The sequence below is a fragment of the Malurus melanocephalus genome, unplaced genomic scaffold (assembly GCF_030028575.1).
Source record: "Malurus melanocephalus ecotype Western Australia unplaced genomic scaffold, MMel_1.1 scaffold_26, whole genome shotgun sequence".
In the NCBI taxonomy this organism is placed as follows: domain Eukaryota; kingdom Metazoa; phylum Chordata; class Aves; order Passeriformes; family Maluridae; genus Malurus; species Malurus melanocephalus.
This window is the reverse complement of record NW_026623258.1, coordinates 1,751,349-1,774,112: the sequence shown is the minus strand read 5'-3', so window position 1 is coordinate 1,774,112 and position 22,764 is coordinate 1,751,349.

Genomic DNA, 22,764 nt, shown 5'->3' with positions numbered 1-22,764 from the left:
GTCCAACAATTAACAGCAGTAAGTTGTTTTGACAGCAACCATAAAAAAGTGAGGCTGCTGYTTGTGCCAGAGCAAATCCTGCCCCAAAATGCACAGAGCTCACCTCTGCGTGAAGTGCAGTAAAGGACTGAAACACAGCTTTGTTTTGTTAAGGATGACAAATATCACAGCAAAAAAACATCTGGAAACTGATGGCCTTATGTGTGCAGCAAAGTGAAAGGTATCAGAAAATCTGGATCTAGACCCTGAATCTCCTGCCAATCTTTGACAAGCCATTTAATCTTTTTGGCCAAGATTCAAGAAATTATCTGGGATTTTAGCTTCTATTTAGAACTCTAAATTCTTATTGATTTCTTATTGACTACTCTAAAACAAGCAAAAGCAAAGGTGTATGCACAACACAGCTGAATCAAAAGGTACTCTTGGTTGTTTTCCTTATATAGCTATCTATCTCTATAAATACCTAAGGAAAGAAAAAAAAAATGTCTTAATATTAATGTGGTTGTGGGAAAAAGTGGATGGTATGAGTAGATCTGAATAAACTGAAAATAATGTCTCAATGAATAATTTTAGAAAAGGATAAATTTTTAAATAACAAATGTCTCAGTGATTGTCATTTATTTAAGTAAAATATATAATATTTTGTATTTATTAGGAATAACAGCTGATCCATATAAATTGTCTTTCAAAATTTTCAGGTCTCTTTTCTTTGATCATTCATGAAAGTTTATTGGCAAATGCGGAGACTTTTTTTTTTTTCTCTGCAAGAAAAACAATCTGCAAGGTAGCCTAACATTTCCAAACTTTCATTTTGGATCAAGTCTTCTTTGCATCACCTACACCCCTTTTTGCAAAACTAGGAGAAGGTGAAATAGAAATACATTATATAATAAGTAATTAGATTGCTTTGTGTTATATCCTGCATATAAAAAGTAATTACATTTCTTCCAGTTACCCTTGGATCCATTAACCTGTCTCTGTTATGATTCATCTACCTGGAAAACATTTTGTTCTCTTTCTGAATACCATGGATAACTCAGTTATCTCTCAGGACACAGCTTCACTGTTCATTACCTACAAGTTTCTACATTTTCCTAGGAAACCTTTCCTGGCATCAGTTTGCCACCACACTTCTGCAGTCACTCAAACCCAGCGAAGGTTTTCACAGTCCAAGCACAAGATATTCCTACATTTATATGTTAGGAACTCAAGAATCTGAGTTATGTCATTAATTGTGACACAGATGTTTATAGAGAAATTGAGCTTATGAAAAATGCTTTTTACAGCCCATGAGTGCATCTTCTAACAATTCTTACATCCTCTTCAGTTTTCATCAGAAGATATTATATTATTATACTAACCACATTTAGGTTCCTAATTTGCCACTTAATTCCATTATTTTCCTGAGGTGCATGTATTTGCTGTTCAGTGGGACTAGCTAGATGTAGGACCACTTCTGAAATCCTTAGGAAGGCAAAGATACAGATATGTAATCCAGGATTTGGTTCCCTGGCTCAGGGCCCTGGTTAGCTTCCCCTTCAATTTCTTTAATTTCACTGATATAATTTCACATGTCCAAACAAAAATCAAAAAGAGCTGAAATGTTTTTGTAATCCCACCATTCTGAGCTTAAGAAAAGAAGACTTATATTGCTTTGTCCTGCTCAGCAGTGGAGAGAAAGAAAAAAACATCAGTCATGACATTTTACATTTTTCCTCTTATATTCCTTATACACAGACCAAAAGGGGAAGAAGTGTGAAAGGAAGCAGACATCTTCTAAAAGAACAGAGGTTTGAATGCACCTGACAAAAAATCTCTGAGCAGCATTTCTGCTCCAAACTATTTCTAAGAGCAATACCAGGAGGTGGTGATGGGAGTAATGTAAATAATTTTTCAGTGTATTAAAAAAGGTAATGAAAAATAATTACATCTGTGTGCCCTAGAATTTCCTCAGAGACCTTGCAGGGCAGAACCCACACTATATAAGAATATAAAGTGCCTGGACTTGGGAACGAGGGACTGATACCTAACAATTCCTGCCTCACTCTGAGTCTCTTCCTTCATGAGCTCAAATAGACTTTCAGCTAAAACTCATCTTAAAGAGCATGAACCACTCAGAAACACTGAAAATTAATGAGGCATTTTGAACAAATGCATTTCTACATGTCCATATATATGTCTTCAATCTCATATCCCAGTCAAAGAAATCACAGACTGGTGTTTCATCTCCTTTCTCTCAAACACTGATCACTCCTGTTGATATTGTACCATGACAATACCTTTCTAAATTCAGATAAATATATTTACACCTGTGGAGTTCAAACACATATATTTTCACCCATGTTTTAAAATACCCTGTGGTAAAGTGCCACTGATTTTATGAGACCTAATTTTGCTACCTTTATCCCAGTAGAGTATTTGTTCTTACAGTGAACCCTTTCTTGAACCACCACCTGCTTTCAGTGCTATTTACTATTGTTATTTCATAAATATATTCTGCTCATAATCATCTTTCTATATGTAAAATATAAATTATCAAAGTRTTTATGCTGCCTATTTTAAGAAGCAAGGAAGATCTTGGCCTTCTTAAAACTTCTTGCCTTAATGGATTTTTCATACAGTGACTCACCATGAACATGCTGAAGAACTCTGTCACAGCAAGGATACAGACAAGTGACATAAACTGAATTACAGTCCCCAGTCCAGGGGTGTAGCACCTCTCTGAGAAAAGTTTGTACATTCCACAGGTCCTTTTYAATGAACCAGCCACAAAAGGTACTCCTTAACTGTAACTCATTCTATCATGGAGTGACAAATGTTTGTACACTATTTCAAATGCAACATGCAGCATTCTTCCGGATAGAACAAAAGGAACAATATTTAACTTTGTTTAGTTGAGTAATCTAAATCACTGTGTCTTTTTTATTTTTTTTTTCATTTCCTATTTTCACTAGCTCATAACCAGAAAGGACTGAAAAAGTAGGTCACAGAATATTTCCTATGAAACATTTTATTATTCTACACTTATTTCAAATGTTCCAAGCCTGGAATCATTAATAAAAACTTAGCATCCGTAATATGCTTTTAAAAGACATGAAGTCACAAGAGACCTTAAAAGTGAATCCACTACTGCTTACTGAGCTTACAAATCTCCAGGCCCTACCTTTGGTAATTATTTTAAAATACCCAAGAGAATTTGTAGATTTGTCCAATTACAGACAAAATACTAACATTGATAATCTGCTGTAAAATGGCACTTCCACCCTCATTTCTCATAAAATGAAAASGGAAAAAAGTGCCTGTGTGTGAGTCAGAATTTTGGTGGAAGGAATGAACTCACGAGAAGTGACTGCTAGCCTCAGGCACCGACTTCRAAAATGTTGTTCTTTCTCCTCAAGTACATGGAAATTCACATTGCTCTCACAGATTTAGCACAGTCGTAGTCAGGTGTGGACAGACCCCATTTAAGTGATCCAGGCCACAAATATTCAGTGTCACTGTGCAGAAGTCACTGTCCTTGGCCATTGGATATAGAGGGAGTTCRAGGCAATGCTGCTCCTCTCAGGCACTTTGTGAGTCTCCAGTACAGATGAGAGATAATAAATACCATTAATTTGCATTTATATTATGCACTCTGGCACAGCAAACCACAAAGCACAGCCACCTGGCCTGTGTGACATGGGAGGAACAGACAATCTAACACTAAGCTGGCCCGGTGATTTTTGTCCAACTGGGCTTTGAAAAATCAGGTGATAATGGAAAAGCCAGAAACATCTCATTGCGTGTGTGCCCAGATGTTTTATCACCTGATAGGAGTGGGGCCTGCTGGCAGTCTCCATCTCTGTGTTTGGCTATAACATCACTGATATAGGTGCCTCTCTTGTGTTTGAACATGTGTTCCAGCTAACAGCCCCAAGCAGCCTTAGAAATATTCCAGGACAGGATAAGATAAAATCCTTGGCATTAGGGAATGGGTTAGACATCCTTCAGTGCATTCACGATCACCTAAGCACTTCTAATGATCTAGCTACAGGTCTTTTCTCTTTTTAAAATGAAAATAAAGGCATTTCAACCAACATTTAAACTTCTTTTAGATACTCGGTAAGAGCATGGCCTAAATATCCAAGGACAAATGTATAAATGAAATATTGGAACATTATCCTTGTAACTTCCATTCCATTTGCCCAGGAAAATAAATATACACATGAACATTCTTGGACTAACTGTAGAGGTTTGTATGTATATGCATTACATATAAATGTGCTGCAGTATGTATATACAATTTATATATATATATATATATATATAGCATATATATTTTTTTACATACATATATCTATATGTACATATATACATACACATGTATAGTAATATAAATTTTAAAACAGTAAACATATTTTACTCTGCCAAGGTAAATAGACTGGCTTGCAGGAGTGGAAGAATATCAATACAATTTAATTGGGGAGCCCCATCTGGCTGCATGGGTAGAACAAAGCTGCGCTAAAAATATGAAGATAATTAAAACCAAAATGAAACAAAAAATCCCGAAAGAGAAAAACTACAAGAGTTCAAACAAATTGTGTTTTTAACAGTAAATGGAAGGAAGATCAATAATGGCTTCTGTAGCTTCTGGATAAGCACTTCCCATAAATTCAGGCACCTATTAAAATGTGCTTAYTTGTGATATTAAGTAGCTGGGCCTGTGAATAAGGGCCAATTTTTCTCCTGGAAAACTCAGGGCTACATCCTTGGGCCAGTACTTACAAACTTAGAAGTGTAAAACAGTAACTGAGCAGCTAGACATTTTCCAAAGCATGTAATAAATTAATCTTACTGAGATGGATTGGAGCAATTATTCAAAATGTAATTGGCTTTTGAAATGCCCATTTATTGTAACTTTAACTGTTCCCTTAGTACCTTAAAAACTTCTAACACTGTGCTCACAAAAATCCTATAAAAAATGAAAATGTAAAGAGCATCTAGATGTTTGCATGATCAATAAATATACCAAAATAATTTTGCTTGGCATTCTCTATTTTATGAAAGGTATCCATTTATTCTAATCAAGAAAATTTATTAAGTGCTAAAGAAAATCCAACTCAAGTGTATTTGGAGMAATTTTTTATGTGACAGCAGGTAAAAGACCTAGATCTTGACCCCCRGGGTATTTAAGTGATTATTTCTCATTTCATTTAGATTGAAACAATATGAATATGGCATTTGATACTTCTTTAATGATCTGTGCTTCATTYTCCTTTCTGAAAAATTTGTTTCTAGGGAGCCTTAATAGGACATGCACATTAAAATATGGTGGGTCTGGCCTGGATTAGTAATCATGTCTTGTTTTGTACACCTGGGAGGGATTCAGTGATTTAGAGAGAATTTTCAATTTTGCTAGGTTTTTGGTTTTTTTCTATCGCCCTAATGTTAGTTAATAATCTCAATATCTGTCATCTAAGCATATCCCAGTATGTGTAAGCCTCTGGTATAATTTTTCAACTAATCATTAGGTGATTTCTTGCATGTTTATATCAGCAAAAAGAAGGACCAGTATTTGAGTTCAAGCACTGTAACACACTCCATTTTACAGCGTTATTGTTAGCTCAGTTTTGGACCAAGCATGGTTTTGGACCATTTCAACCAAACCTGGACAGTTTTGCCACAGTTCACAGGACAAAGTGACCCAGGAACGATTCCCTGTGTGCAGTCTGCTTGAGGAGTTTCTGCTGGCTGTGTTAATTTACTCATGAACACAACTCAAAGGCATGCCACTTGAATAGACAAAAAGTAGCATTATTTGTCATTTGACAATAGTGGCACTGCTGTCTTAGCGAGACAATAGTGRCTGGCCCCTTTTATTTATCAGTTCAGACACAGCCATCAGGGTTTTCAGCAGAGCCTTCAACTCCTGCTATAATGTAGAAAGGCTAATAATCCATAACTGCTCTTCTTTTTATTTGCAACMATCTCAAAATGTCACCAAGACATCACAAACTAAAATACAGTAAGATTTTGGATGCTGTTTGGATATACAGCAGTCAAAGATGGCCAGACCTAAGAATTATTWGGAACAGACTGAAATCCTTGTGGTGCAACTGTTTTTGAAACAGGCTTCAGACCATGGCAGTTTTTGAGTTCCATTTCCATTTTGTCCATTCCAGATACAGGAATTCTCAGAAATGTTGGTTTGTGGGCATTTCCACTGGTCAGCCTGACTTTCCTCTCAGGCTCAGATATTCCCAGTGCCATCCCAGTGTTTCTGTGCCTCTGCCCCAGACACCTCTCTGGTCCCCACCTTGTCCTGATGTGGGCTCTTGGTGYGACCATGGCCCTCCCTCAGGAGCACAGATTTGTCTGGTGATCCCTGGACTGGTCTAATCCTGGTTACCAGACCTGCTCTGCTCACTTTTCTGGGGGACTGTGGGCTGTGCTTCATCAGGGACAGCGTTTATTCAATCCTTAGTTAATCCATTTGCCTTTTGGAATAATACATAATGATTTTAAATTCTGCAATTATCTTTTATTTAAACTACATTATTTTTCTTTGGAAGTAGGCAGCAACATTCACTTTCAACCCTGTTTTTTTTTTTTCTTCCCCAACAGGCTTTTTTATCAAGCAGATGTGATGAAAAAGCATGTTTTCATTACTATTTTTTCTTTTCAAAAAATCCTGGCAGGCCTAGATAAACTTGTCCTTTTGACACATGGCTCAGGGCATGTCTTTACTGCATTTTCACTCCTATCACATGCATCTTACAAGTACTTACCACAGGCATATTTTCAAAATAGTAAACTTTTCACACTTAGCCTCTTTTYAATACTCCTTAACAGCAAAGACCAGCGCTTGCTGCTGAAAATCAAACATCTACAGCAAGAACTGAGAGTGCAGGTGAAAGACAAGGAAGAGACAAAGACATTTAARGATAGAGARAGARAAGGAGATACAAAWGTTKCATATCAAACCTGTCCACCCATTGTGATCTGTAATTTATTGTAATGAAGGAGGGAGTATTCTGTGTTACTCCCCCCTTAGTTTATCTCCAAATTTCCTGAGCCTAAATGATACTCTGCTATGTTGTCTGGAGGAATTATCAAGTCCTGGAAATACTTTGTTTGAAAAGAAAGAATGATTTAAACTCAAATACTGGTAGCTGAACATCAATTTCCAGTTCTGCTCTAGGAAAATCTCCCAAAAACTAATTCTACACAGATACTGGCTTTAGAACAAAATTTCAGTCTTTTGCTGGTTTCCTGGTAGGTGTTTGACACATATAGGRACATGAGATATCTAAAAACAGATGTGAAAGATTGTAAATGGAAATTCATGTGTGCATTTACACAGAGCCACATCAGGTCTGTTTAGGACCCCAGATTCACATTGAATTTTTCATCCACCAGTGCCCCCAAGTCCTCCTTCTCCTCAGGGTTGCTCTCAGCCCCAGAGTCTTTGCTGACACAGGGGATTGCCCTGATCCAGCTGCAGCAGACCTTRCTCTTGACATTCTTGAACTTCACCGAGTTCAAGTGGGCGCGTTGCTCAAGCCCAGCGAGGTCCCCGTGGGTCACTCCTTCCCCTCCAGGAAATCAACTGCACCACTCAGCCCTGCTAAGGGTGCACTCAAACCCTCTGGGTATCAAGTGGGATCACTTCTGATTCACTGACAGAAAGAATGCTGACACCTGGGCTCCTCTTTTTGACTTTGCACGTCCTCTGTAATTCATTGATTATTTTCTAAATCTGGGCTAGACTTATGCTGGGCTAAAAATTTTAAGCCTTTTGCAACAAATAAGATGTCCTATTTTTTTTTTTTTTTTTTTGCCTTTTGCAACAAATAAGATGTCTTAATTTTTTTTTTTTTTTAATCTAAAAAAAACTCAGGAGCCCACCACTCAAAATATTTAAGTAGAAAAATTATGCCATTACTCTTTTATTTTAAAATAATATTATTTTTATTAGTATTTTCACATTCTGTTTTCACATTTTTTAGTTTCCAGCTGAGTTTTTTTCAAGCTATGTGTTTTAGTAGCAGTTATCACTTTTCTGTTCCAGTGCATTTCTCTTGATCAGTTAGACAGGTTTTAAAAATGCTTTAAATATTAGAAAAAATCCAGCATAGTCAACAAAAATATGAAATTCTGCAACTTTACTCTTCTGAAATACTTACTCTGCACAWGTTTGGCTATATAGAAAGAAAAGTAAAAGGGAAAGGATGGAAAAAATAGTTTTTAAATAAAAACTGGAAGTTATTCAAAGTATCATATTCATGAAATGAAAATTGAAAATCATAATTATTGAAAATGAAAAATGAGGCCTCAAGTACAGACAGAAAAATATTCTGACTATGGTAATTTTAAAAAAATCAATCATGTTTTTGAAGCTTCACAGCTCAATTTATTTTGAATTTATAAAACCCAGCACCTAAACCTAAAGTTTTCTTTTTTTTTTTTTAATCATGTCACACAGAAAGCAAATAGACAAAGAGTTTAAAATTTTCTTAGGTTTTTTTTGTGATTACTTTCATTCCAGTCACTTTAATAATACAATAGTTGAAGATGGAACTTWGTAAAACACAATATTTTTAAAGGGAAATAAATTCCTTCATTACTTAGCCGAGATATAGAGGTAAAAAAGTATGTCCTTTCTTTGTCCTTCATGTTATACTTACACTGAGATTATATTTTCTGGAAGAAAAATTCTCCAAATACTTCAATTCTACAACTGATGTGAGAGCAAACAATCTCTATCAGCTAGGATGGGAAATTGCTGCTTAGAGCATTCACTCTTGCTTTGATTAGTCCATATGAGCAACAGTGAAATCCAACATTCCTACTATTCAGAGATGTGCCAAATTATCTGCAAAGAATCAAAAGCCTTAACTGAATGAAGACAGTTTGAAATACTTTTAAGCTTAAAATGCTTATTTTAAATATTTAAACAGTGGAAAGGAAAAAGAGAAAGGATTCATAGAGCCCCATAATGWTGAGTAATTTAATTTCTAATCTTCAGAAATTAACTTATGGCTCAGCACTTGTCTTCATTTRTGAAGTTGTATGAGTTTGACTCTCTGAACTCAGGGAAGTCAAAGTTGTAGCTCAGGGAGTTCTCCCTTTCTCTATCATGTCATGTGGATGTCCATAAAAGATTTAGAGATTTCTGGGACTTTTAGATATCATTTTACCTGCATTCTGCACAGGTTCAGTGTTGGAAAACTGAAGGAAAAAAAACCAAAAACACCTTCCTCTCCGGAGAAAAATTATTTCTGAGGGACGGACTTTCAGAGGGGTGTGTGGTAGAAGGCCGGGGACATTCCACAGAGCAACTGTGGTTGCAGAAGGCAGGAGCCTCCATTGCAGGGGAGAGTGATCAGCCCAGATGAAAAAACCTCCATGGGAAGGTGGTGTTGCTGTATTTCTCTTATGAAAGCGGTTTTCATGTGTCGCTGGTGATGGCTCTGAGCATCTGTTGTGCAGATCAAGCCTGTTAATCACTTTTGTTCTGAAACCTGTCAGAAAACAAGGTGAGAATCCTTTTAGCTGGCCCCGTTTGCTACAAGACGTCTACAAGACAACCTGAAAATGAAGGCAGGATGGTAGCAGGCAGATTTTTTAAGAAGTGATGTGTTTTATTCAGGTCAAGYGATGCTTGTGCTTTTTTTTCAGGGTGTGCCAGGGTGTTGACTGTGGGGACGGGGATTTTGGGACACATTTGCTTTCATCTCCTGCTTTGATGAATAAAGGAAACAACACATTTAGAAATTATATTGTCARCCAATGACATTTCATTATCACCAAGAGTATGAAGGGGCTGAGGTTTTATAAATGGAAATTATTAYGACTGCTGCAACTACTTACTGCCAAGAAAAACAAACAAAAATCCCCATAGAAATAGCTTTTTAAATCACAAGATGGTAGCTGTTTTCCTTGTTTAGAATCTWTTAATTAATAAATCCTACCTTCTTTCAATCAGGTACCCACGCTGCATTTTTTTTTTTATGATTTCTTTATTTTAAATTCACTGAGAATCAAAAATTTCTTAACCTCTGGTGCTTCAGATGTGCTTCTTGGTAGTGACTAATGATATAATTCATATTACTTTTTTGCTCATTGTTTTCTGGTGATAGTAAAGGTATTTCCAACAMATATATTCATAGCTATGTCTTTGGAATCCTCCTCCATTGGGCACTTAACTTCAACAAAATAAGATAATTTAAAAATGTATGAAGAATGCATTCAGAAAGAGGATCAAAAAATAAAAGTAGGCCTAGTAAAGACTCTTAAAATAGTATATTTTCAATTGCTCTTATTTTTAATCAAAAATATTACATTACTTTGGTWAATAAGCAATATAATATTTTCATGAAACATTATCTGTAATATTGGAAGGCTTGAAGTTTTGAAGTAGAACATCTGCAAGCATAGAAAATTTATTTTCCTAAGTGCTGAAAATGTCTTTCAATATACATTTTATTGCAGTCAGGTTTCTGTAGCCAGTGTATGAAAGGCGATACTTTCTCAGTTAATTTATATTCATTTCCTGTTTGCTAAATGAAATAACCAACTTTACCACCTGAAATGTTCTTGGAGGCAGGCAGCAACTCAATTAGCAAGAATAATAAAGTTGGTTGGTCATCTTTCAGTGAGCACAGCCCACAAAAAAGACCTACAGCCATCCAGCTGCCTAAGAGCCATATTGGCAGTCTTCTGAACACTCATCGCTTCAAGGCAAACAGAAACTTTTTGTTAATTGCTTACCAGAGGGGAAAAAAGTAGTGAGACCAAGTCACTTTCCTTTTAATACCTGACTTTTTTATAAAGGAACCAGCATTGTCTGGCAAATCTAATCGGTAAGAAATATGTAGATAGAAGAATGCACTTTGTTTGTCTCTACCTACAGGTCCTAGCAAAAGGTAAGACTCCTCATGTACCTAAATTAACATACATTTCCTATCTGAAAAGGCAATTTTATTGCCTTAATTGCACTTTCTCTCTAATAAAGGGTGCAGATTGCTTCTAGCCATCCTGTTGCTCCTTGACAGTTGAACAGAAAAGAGGTATCTGTGTCATCTCTGGTTTTTTGGGGATTGCATTCAATACAGTGGGTTATGTGAGACAGGAGGTTTGTTTTGTCATGGAACATAAAATTTCGTCAGTAAACAAAGAGGTGGCTGCTTATAAAGCAAATAGCCAGTGTAGGACTAGCTGGGTTTCACTCTCTGGATGATGAATAGGGAATTTTCTTTGTTGGGATGAGCTGCATGTTGTCCCTCAGTTAAAACTTTGAGTACCACTGAGTGTATAGAGGGGTAATCAACATTATATTTCTAAAGGAAACCTTCAATTTTAAAATGCTTCTTATCCTTATAATAATTCTCCGTGGAAGCTCACTGGAAGTTCTGTTTGTGTCCCAGTGAGAAGGGCAGTGTGTATTTCTTTTGACTTTTTGTGCTGCAGCCCARACTTTCCCTGGACACACCTGGTCCATTTCACAGACAATTTCTCTCTTTTTTTGTCACAACCTGCACTGACTATTCAGATCCCAGATCCTTTTTGCAGAGCTTTGCCTGTGCAGTGTTTTGCACTTACAGCTTTCTTCAAGGACATGAGATCCTACAGGTTCTTTAAGCATTTCTGACAACCTTTAGTGGCCTCTCCAGCAATCCCCAAACTATTCAGCTTTAACAAACTATGAACCGTAACTGCAAATACTGATTTTTCAGCCTCCTAAGCAGAGTAAACCTGTCTTTGGTTATAATTCTCTAAGGCATCCAGAATATTTCTTCAGATGATCTTTCTCTCTCTTGTGAAGTTAAAATAGAATTCATTCCATTACCTGTAGTTTCTGACAAAGTAGAAATGTAGGCTAGCTATCTGGGATTCCCTTTGTATTTAGCATATCTCTGGGCAATATGATCAGTGGGGGAATTAATTTAATCCTAAACCAAGTGCCTACATGTGGACCTTTGCTAAGCCTCCATCAACCTTAAAGCAAACCTGTGGAGACCAGCTAAGATATACATGTTTCCTTTGTAGATAGCTGGAGTCAGGTCAGGTGTATATCAGCCCTACTTCTTTTCTGTGTTTGGTTCTGCACTTTAACACTTTGGTTTATAGTATTTTCTTTCAAAGTTTTTTTTCTTTTATTCTTCTTTTTTTCTTTTTTTCTTTTTTTTTTTTCTTTTTTTCTCCTTTGGCCCCAGATATCTGCAGAATCTTAGAAGACAGCTCATCTTCCTTAGGCTTTGCTGAGTTCTGTGTCCCAAGATGTTCCATATTGTTCTCCAGTGAATACTTTTCTATAAATCCCCAGTATAAAGCAAAAATAACAATYTGGGCCATGCTAACAGTCAACTGTTGCAATACCGAATGAAAAGGTTGAAAGTATCTAGTAAAGTTGATAATACCCAGCAAAGTTCAAGGTAAGACAGATTCCCAACACAAACACAATATAATTTTGCCAAAGGAACTAAAGCAAACTTGGATCAATCCCAAAATAACACACTACCCTTCTGGTGAGGGGGAAAAAAAGTAACATAATTTTATTTCAGACTCGTTTCTTAAAACTGCTCTAACTTTACTAAGCTTAGTGTCAATAGGGGTAAGTGTTATTTAATGTACCCAGATGCTCACAGAATGTCCTTCTTATAGAAATCATCCCTGCAGCCTCTTCCTCWTCCATTTTTCTCATCGGGATAATATTTTGGTGACTTATAATATTATTTTAGAACAAAAGAAAACYTATTCCTTACTTCTAATTCACAAGACTCATTCATACATTTTTCAYTTCTTCTATAAGAASAAGAGAYGTAAAGCAGCATTCCACATTTTACWCTAAAGCTTTAATMATTTAGTACAGAAAATTACTGTTTCTTTGAGGATTTTCATGAATCAAATATTTCTCATTCTTCTTGAGTATTGTCCACATCTAATATTGACCAAGCATAARAAGTTTCTTCAGTGGTTCATTTCTTGCATCAAACATTCAGATCAAGTGTATTTTATTGCCTGTCTTGGTTTAGGAAGAAAGAAAACTGAAGCTTCCAAAACCTGTACCAGTTGTTTTTCTCTTAAGTACTATCAGTTCTTGGTGGAATTACAAGAATCAGACACAACCTTCTCTTTTGACAGATCCTTCACTCACCTCTTATCTCCAAATGTTTGGGAAAAGTTCAGTGTAATGTAAAAGAAAAACAAGTTAAAATTCAAAAAGTGAATGGAAATAATACAAGAATTTTCCATAATATAATTACTTCTGTTACATAATAWTATTATTACAATAAATATTTTGCTTGATACATGATTATAAATACAGTCCTGTGCTCAATTTCATTATTTTGTATAATGGCAAAGACAATATGATACATTGCTATCTACAATTCAGTATTATTTATTTAGAGACAGAAGGCATTAAGGGTGTTTAGACCCTCTCAGTGGAGACCAATACCTAGCTTCAATCCTCAGACTGTGACTTTTATTACTGTGTGTGTCATGTAATAATCAACAGCTGTGGAGACCAGGACACATGTAATCTCTTCATTTTGAAGACTAGATTGTCAAAAAAAAAAAAAAGAAGGTTAATTTTGAGTTTGTATTCTGGTGTAAATTTTCCTTAGGCCAGGTTCTAGGAACTAATTGATGTGTCAGTTTTGCTTTGTGCATTTTTGCTGCTTGTGCACTCTCTAGTTACARTGACCCTTTCCTACAGTACAAATTTTTGGAATCTTTGATTTTAAGATTTACTGTCATGAGTTTGCATTGAAACTTTCTTTTTCCTCACCTCAAGCCTGCATCTTCAATTTCCTTATTTGAATATTCTTAAAGGAAACTGAAAGGACTCATTTATTCTCAATTTCTTTTGTCCTAGAACCACTGCTGCCTGTGGTAGGTCTCAATCCTACACCAGGTGTAGATCTTAGACTCCAGCTTTTCTCTCACTTATCTTCCTCCAGTCACAGTTGTTAGAAGATGAACCTGTTTCATCTTTTATTCATCATCATCTTCACTGCTCTTATTATTCTTGAGTTTTTAAGCCACTGCATATATTCCAGGAAGTGGGATTAATCAGATTCTAGGATTTCAAAGTATCACTGAAACAGGAAAATTATCTTCAAAATAGCAASTAGGGAGTTTGACTTCTTAATGGAAATCTCCAGTTTATGACATGCTTGACAAGAACATAAAGTGCTTTTATGCTATTGCAATATATTGCATAAAATATCAATAATGGGAATATTTTTCCTTCCTCTGTTGCTGCCAGATGTTCTGTGAGCAATAAGTGCCTGGTACAGTTGTATTCTGCAGTTTGCAGAATCAACAGAAGCTCTGGTTTTCTGTCTTGCTTTGGTGTTTGAGAGCAGAAGTATATTCCCGAAGAATCTTCATTTTATCATTTTTAAGTACTGTGCCTAGGCTTTATCTATTCTTTAACCTCTAGCATGCAGTGCACATGAGATATTTTGTGGATCTTACTTCAGTGCAGTTTAAGCCAGTCATGATTTCTGACAAAGTGCARTGTCAGGACACATGACACATTTTTGCTTTTGTCTTCTGTGCCACCAGTTCATAGCAGCAGCCTGATTTTGTAAAGCTGAACTGAGGCTTTTGGCTGGCTGCTTAAATGAGCTGCTCAGCTATTTAAATGAATCTTCACGAGCACTCTTAAGGATTTTCAGACATTTTCCACAAGGAAAATGCCTTCTAGCAGTTCAAATGCTCTTGATGTTCTATTGGTTTTCTTTTGTGCCTCTCCTCAAAATTTTTTGCTTTATCCACTAACTTRCTGTTGATGTAATTCTTTTTTAGGACATTCAGAAGTGCCAAAATGCCACATAAACATAATATCTTCAATATCCTTCTATCCTTTTCCTCTTTTTCAAATATTTCTCCTCCTTGTTTTTGATGTTATTCCCTTCAGAAATTGCTTTCAATTGACTTAGCTTTTCTCTTTTCTCCAGAAATCTTGCCTCAAGCCTTCTTCTCCTATCACTCAGTGCAGACATATAAATAGAAAGAGACGGGCAATGGAGGGATGCAGACTTCAATCACTTATAAATAAAAGAGGAAATATTAATGGCTATAACTCCGTGATTTCATGAGTTTGTGTACKTACCACAGCTTAATTAACTTGTGCTACCATTGCTTCTGATTTAACATAATGCAACATAAATCACAGGGTTACAAAGAATCAGAGAACAGCTGAGGCTGGAGGAAGCCTCTGGAGATCAACTGGTTCAATCTTCCAGTTCAAAGCAGGGTCAGCCACAGCTCAGGGCATCATCCAGATTGATTCTGMATATCTCTAAGGACGGACACTCCACAAGGTCTCTGGGCAGGTTCTTCCAGTGTCTGACCCCCCTTAAAAGAGAGTCTTTTTCTTTATTTTAAGTGGAATTTCCTTTATTTGGACTTGTGCCTGTTGCATCTCGTATCCTGTACATAGAAATCAGTGACATGAGCCATCTTTCTACCTCCTACTATCAGGTATTTATACACATTGATCATCCTGAGTCTTCTCCTGCTCTCTGAGTCTGTTTATATGAAAGATGCTCCAATTTTTCAATGGCTTTCAGAATCTTCASGAGCCTCAGATTCCCAAAAGAAAATCTTAACGGCAAGGACTGAAGGAAATTAGTCACTGACCGCCTTGGCCTTCTCTGTGTCACATTACTGGGTTTCCTGTACCATTTGGCAGCAGCACTGTATTTCCTTAAACTCTACTTGGCTGCCAATATTCCTCTCAGGAAGGCACTTGGACAAGCCTACATTTGCTCTCCCAAAGCCAAATGATCCTGTATTTTGCATTTCTCCGTCTGCTCGAGATCCTGAACTCCACAATCCCATGCAGCCAAGACTGTCCCACACCTTCACATCCCTGCCCTTCCTTTCTCGTGAGTGCCAGGTCCAGCAGAGCACCTGCTGCCATCATCTCATCGGTTCCTCTGGTAAAAAAAATCACCAGTGGGCTTTGGAAAACTGCTGGACCCATGTGCTCTGTGCTGTCCCTGCAGCAGCTACGGAAGAGGCTGGAGTCTGCAGGACAGGGGTCTGTTAATGTAAGCCTTCTTCCCATTTTCTGGAGAAAGTCTCTTTATTTATTGTTCCTGGCTGGCTGATCGGGAGCAGACATTCACTGTGACATTGTCAATGTTGGTTTTGCTGTCAAATCCTAATGCTTGAATTTTCATCTCCCTCATCATTCTTCCCCAGGTACAGCTCCACTGCTCTCTCACATAAAGGGCATTTTACCCCTTTTCGACTGTCTGGACTGTGTATATCCGAGGCAGTGCTCCAATTTTGGCAGCTATCCAACTCTGGGATCCCAGAGACCATATTSCAGCAACAGCACACATACCTTTCCATGTATAATGGCATAATTTATRTCTTTATTAATATATAATATTCTTTTTCAATACCATTATAATACGATGTCAATTCAAATTGGCAAGGATTTTCTGTTTTTCCTATAAAACCCAAGATTTTCTTGATACTTGTCTCCTCTGGAATAGATACGGGTTCTCTTATCTTCCAACTACCTAGTCACATATAACAGTCTGTGCTTATTCACTCAATTTATCAGGATCCTACAGASTATTCATTAGGGTCTGTCTGGAAGAACCAACACAATAACAAAGCAGATTGATCTTGTATGGTATTATTTTGTCTTTCATCGCTTCACTAAGTTTCTTAGTGACTTGATAGAAAATGACCCTTATTTTTTTTTATATGAATAATAAAATATGCCAGTTTTCCATTATATTCAATAATATTGCTTCATTTTTATTATGGTTTTTCATATTATTATGACAATTTTGCAGTGCCATCACCCTGGATTGTTTCACCTGATCTTAGGTACCTAAAAAAATGCCTAAATTACTCCTTTAGCTGTCTGAGCTAGTTTACCTGATGTTATTACTTTATTGTAGCATACTGCAATATTAAATTCTGGTAAAAGGGCAATGCTGATATGAGGTGCTCTGCATTGTTCTCCAGGGAAACCTGTATCTCTCCAGTAAAGAAATATATTCAGATAGCCTAGAGGTCTCTACAAAAGCAGAGAATGGTGTGAATCTGGGTCACRGTGTCCAGGAGACCTTGTCAGTCTGACAAAGATGAGCAGTAAGATAAACCCACTACCTTTGTATGCACACTGTTCTTGTCAGGTCTGAAAYCCCTTCAAATTCAAAATCAAAATTTCTCTGCACTTCACTGATGTATTTTCCTGCAATTTCATCACAAAGAGGTTCAAAAAAACAGGGAAATCATTTTGGCTTTCCTTTTCTGAAATCCCATCCTTTAAATCATCATGGGAGAAAGACACATAAAGATTTGAAAGATTCTTCTCCAAATTTTTCTGAGTGCCTCCTTGAAAGAGCCATAGCTCTGATAYTTGCAATACTGATTCTATTTCAGATATTTCAGTTGGCAGCTTATTATTGCTACTTTTATTCTCTGAAAAGACATAGTCAAGTATTAATCCTGAAGTTTCTTTCAGTATTCAAAGAACCTAAATATTCAACACCATAGAAGCATCTGAAAATTCAACCCAAATTCTTCTGAGTGTAAAAATCACATACTAGAACCATGCTGCTATGAATTGCGTGAGAATTAAGGAATATGTTTCTTGGATTGAAGTGTGTTTGATTCTAAGTGAACTAGAAAATAAATGTTGATTTTAACTGAAACAGACATCATAATCTACTGACATGCATTCTTTTGAAAATACTGGCTCTGGGCAGGTATAGAGGTTGACTGCCTATTGAATTTGGCCTTAGGATATCCATCTTAGGCAGGGAACTTGCAATGAAATCAGACATCAGGTTTGCATTCAATAAACAGGACAGGCAAGACAGGTCACACTTTGGTTCTGGACAACATAATTGGATCCCAGAGGACAGCAGAAATTCTGGCTATTTCCCTCTTCCCGTGAGGAATCTAGAGGCTATGCTCCTGTTATTAGCTGTTTTTAGACTTCCCCCAGTAMTTTGCCATGATCCTCTATTGTCTCATCATGTACATTCATAGAAATAGAAAGAGATGGGTAACAGCAGAGCACAGACRCTGGATATCTGTAAACAGGGAAAATATATTCCATCTGAAGCATTATAAAGTCTGCTCAATGCCCAGGACAATAATGCAGTTTGTCCTTCTTTATTCTCACTTTACTCTTCATTTTTTTCAGTAGAGTCTGTCATTGCTTTGTTTTCCTGTTTGTCTGGACACATCAGTTTCTTCAGCATTCACACGGATCTTCCCCATTTTCCCATATCAACTCTCAGGCATAGTTTGAGCTGCACTGAGGCCAACCTTGCCAATTCTTTCTGCCTGGTGCCATAACTTCCACAGAAATGATAAATGTATTTCTCAGTCATGAATTAGAACTAATCAAGTCCTTTAATGGCTATTTTTCAGCTAGATCAGTTCCCCAAACTATTTAACTACAAGCTGTTTTGCCAGCAGAAAAAAAATACAGTGATGGGGATAGAAAGAGTAAACTGTTCTGGTTTTATTCTGAATAAATTTTGACTCAAATAATCATAAAATTACAGTTTCATGTTACTGGAACTTTCTTTGCCTGCCTACAGTCTCTTTTATGGCAGGATTACTTCCTAGGGGAGGTTTATGTTCTGTGGTTCTTCATTCTATTTTTTTGTCTTCTTTGAATCTTTTCTTCTTTAGTAAAGTTGAAGCACAACTTACAAGTGCAGGTACACWTGCAAAAAATAGAAACATAAATAGTAGAATCTTAAAATCATCGAGGTTGGAAAAAGCCTCCAAGGTCGTTGAGTCTAACCTTTGACTAAACACCACCATGTAATTAGAGCAATTAGCACCAAAGGCAACATCCAGTCATTTCTTGAACACTTCCAGGGATGGTGACTCCAGCACCTCCTTGGGCACCCCATTCCAGCACCTGACTACTCTTCCAATGAAGAAATTCTTCCAGATGCCCAACCTGARCCTCCTCTGGCTCAGCTTGAGGGCATTTCTTCTTGTCCTGTCAGATAATTTTTTGATGGGACCATAATGATCACGTAGTCACAAATCCCCTGTCCCTGTCCCCGGGCAGGGACACCTTTCACTGGACCAGGTTTACTCAAAGCCCCAGCCTGGCCTTGAACAGTTCCAGGGATGGGACACACCCTAAATTCATATCTATGCATATGCATGATGAAAGTAACTACATTACTTTCTGACAAATTTGTTTTAATTCTTTGCCATGATCTTTAAAGCATGGATTTTCTGATTGTCAATCACAGAGATGATCACTTGTAAGCTCACAGCTCAGGTGAGCAAAGATTTGCTGCCAAACTCGGTAAAGGTGGGCTCCTTCTTTGTCTGGATAAACAAGCAGGTGCACTGACCAGCAGGACAGCTGGAGAATGAAGGAGGAAGAGATTCTCAAAAGGGAAAACTGTGGGTAACCTCTCATGGCTCATTTCCTTAGCTAGCATTAGCTCAGTAAAGCTCATATCAACTCAATCTTTCTAAGAAAGTACAAATGAAGCTTAACACACAAAGCCATTACATCTGTGTTAAATGGTGGGATAAATACAATTGTAAATTCGAAATATGGTCATAATATTTAAGAGTTTGAAGTTTAAAGAGTTCTGAAAGAAAATGCAGTAAGATTTTGATGAGATTTGTTAAGTTTTTCATCCTACAAAAATCAGTCTTTCATACAGCTCTCATTAGATAAAATGGTTAATTTCAACTCCTATGGCTAGCATATACTAATTAATGTTCTGAAGCCTTGCTGTACTTTTATTATAAACTATCTGGCCAATGCCAGCTGCAGTAAATCCTGTCAGTTGAAGTGTTAAAATTCACATAGACCTCACAGGAATCGTAATGTGCATTAGCTATCAAATTCTAGCTGTATCATGTATCTCAAGCATCAGTTCATTTTAATGGAAGTATGATTTATAAGCATTTACATAGGTGGTATTTAATAGATATTAGAAAAAAAATTATGAACCTCTTTYATATGCTACAAATCTAACAGTGAGAAAAATAATTGCCCCAATGTGTGTTTCAAGAGATTTACAGAAGTTGCTGAGCCTTAAAAGATAAGGATTTGTGAAGAACAGGAGACTGAGATATCCTTTGCTTTAAGTTGTCATAAAATTTTCACTCTCTTTTAGCCCTCTGGTGACATTTTTTGATGACTTTGGGATTGTAACCCACAGAACGAGAAACACTGACAACAGAGCCTAAGCTGTACATGTAGTTAGAAGTTTTCAAAACCTTCAACATTTATTTTATTTTACTGAAAAGAAAGTTTACATTGATTTTTTCTCCTAATTGATCTGTCTTTTGTGCTGGGTTAGCAGTGTCCTATTAAAAATCTTAGGATTGTGCAGACAAAGGAAAGTCAGAAAGAGCTGCCATGTAATTCACGACAGTTTATGAACTACATGTACTGTACTCTGTATTTTCCCAGCCACTGCTGTGATAGCTAATGTCTCCCAATAGTGCAAGTGACACTTACTGATGGCATAGTTTTATGTTAACTGTATTCCATTAGCACATTTCTCTGTAAATCCCTAGGATGCATTGATTGATAACACAACCCTGCATGGAATTTCAGTACAAACCCATCATATTACTGCGGATCACACTAACTGTGTATCTCAGGAAGATTTCCAGTAAAATTGAAAAAAAATATTGGTCAATCCAGTCTTGTTCTATCTTCTTAAAAAACGATTCAGGAGCTTTATTTTTTGTACCTAAGCAATGTGTTTGGATAAATTGTATATCCAATTAATTTGGATCAATTTGTGGTAGAATTATAGAGGCATATGAGATAACCAGCTACTTATTAACTGGGCTACAGCACTACTGTTAGGAAATAATTTCCTCATATACGTGGCCCATTTACTTACTACCAAACTCATAACGACTTCAATTCTAGAAAGTGATACTAACCACATTTATATGCAGATATAGCACAGTTGTGAAATGTGTACCACAGGACACWGTAATAAAACAGGCTTTTTTCTATTCCCACTTTCTGTATTTCGGACAACGCCTGCATTAAGCATCAATCTTTGCTTTTTTGTTGACTGATCAATATTAAGAGCTGTTATTGAAAAACTTTATATTAAATAAATGCAATGAAAATTAAACCATAGACCCGATGATGCCAATGTTAGTCCTTCCCTTAATTCAGGTTAAGAACAATTTCACCCRATAAACAGCTGATTGTGACTACTATTAAGGACAATTTCTTGTTTAGGGAATAAAAATTTGAAACACACTGCTGATTTAATGTTGGGTAGCTCCATCTAACTTTAACAGATCTGKTTTTTTAATGGTATCAAAGAGTTTGAAATATTCCCTTTCGTAGGATGAAATATTTTGTTTTGCTCACTCCAATTGACTAAATGACATCTAAATATAAAGGACACAAAAAGTGGGCAGACACTGATAAAACATTTTTTGTTCTTTCACTAGAACTATGTAAATAAGTACTCACTTTCTCTGTGTGTGGCTTTTGGGATATGCAGTAATAAAAAAAAAAAAAAACCAAAAACCAAAAACCTTGAAACAATATTTCTTTGCTGTAGGACATCATTAGTCCTACCCATTTGAGGCATCTCATGCCTAGCATTTATTACAAGCCACAAAGTATACCTGCAGATTGTGGTAAAAAAGCAGAATACAATCAAATTATTCTGTCAACATTTCAACTGCATAACTAGATTGTGGCCCTGTTATCTTTACATTCTATTATAATGGAACTTGGAGCGACAAAGTGCAAACATCCACGAATTCTTGACTACAACATCTGCAGCAAACTGAATACACTTATACCTTTGCATAATGTATGCATTAATCCAAGCTGCAGAGAAAGTCAAACCTTTGACTAATCACCACCCCAGACTTCTTTCTAAACAGCTATAGGGCAAATCTCTTCTAAATGTAATTCTGTCAATTACAGTGCAGCTGCACCAAGGATAAATATGGCCCATTGTCACCGTGATTGATGATTTGGCTGCACTGGGTCAGAACTGGGTTGTAACAAGAATGTTGTTTTTGATAAATCCTCCTCACTGACTTTCTCCTTTGACATCCACTTAAAAAACAAACAAATCCAAAAAAACCACCCTTTTAAACATTATTTGTTTCATAAGGAGGAGGAGGAAGTAGTCAAGGAAAAATTAAAGTCAGTAATGTTGCTTTTTGCCTAAGGGACCCATTCTCCCGTTCTAACAATAGGGGGAGTTGTTGATTTCAGCATGTATTTTCCACTTTTCCATTTGCATTAATGAGAGCTTTATGCAATGTCCCAGGAGTATCAGTGGGAGAATAGATCATTAGGAGCCTGATAACTCTATTTGTTACTGTGTATGAACTTCCTTGAGCACCTGACTTTAAACCTGACTTTAAACCAAAGGTAGCTGCAACTTCTTGCGCTGAAAAAAAGTAACAGCTCAGGAACTAGTATCCTTCTCCGAAGGAAATCTCAGCAAAACAGTATTCAGTAGTCCCATATTTTACCACGACACTATGATCACCTGAAATAGATGGGTAGTTCTGGCCCAGCACTCTTACTACCAAATTCACTGCCAGTTTTGGATTGTTTGTGTTACAGCTGGCCATAGACAATGCCATACACTGACAGTGTTTTTCAGAATGATTGTGGCTTTGTTAAACACCACGTTTTTTTCCTGCAGAAAACCATATTGATTATCAGTGAGAATATCTGTATTCTTTAATTAGCAGCTGATTGCTTCTTTTGTCAACCTTTCTATTTGTTTGCTTAGT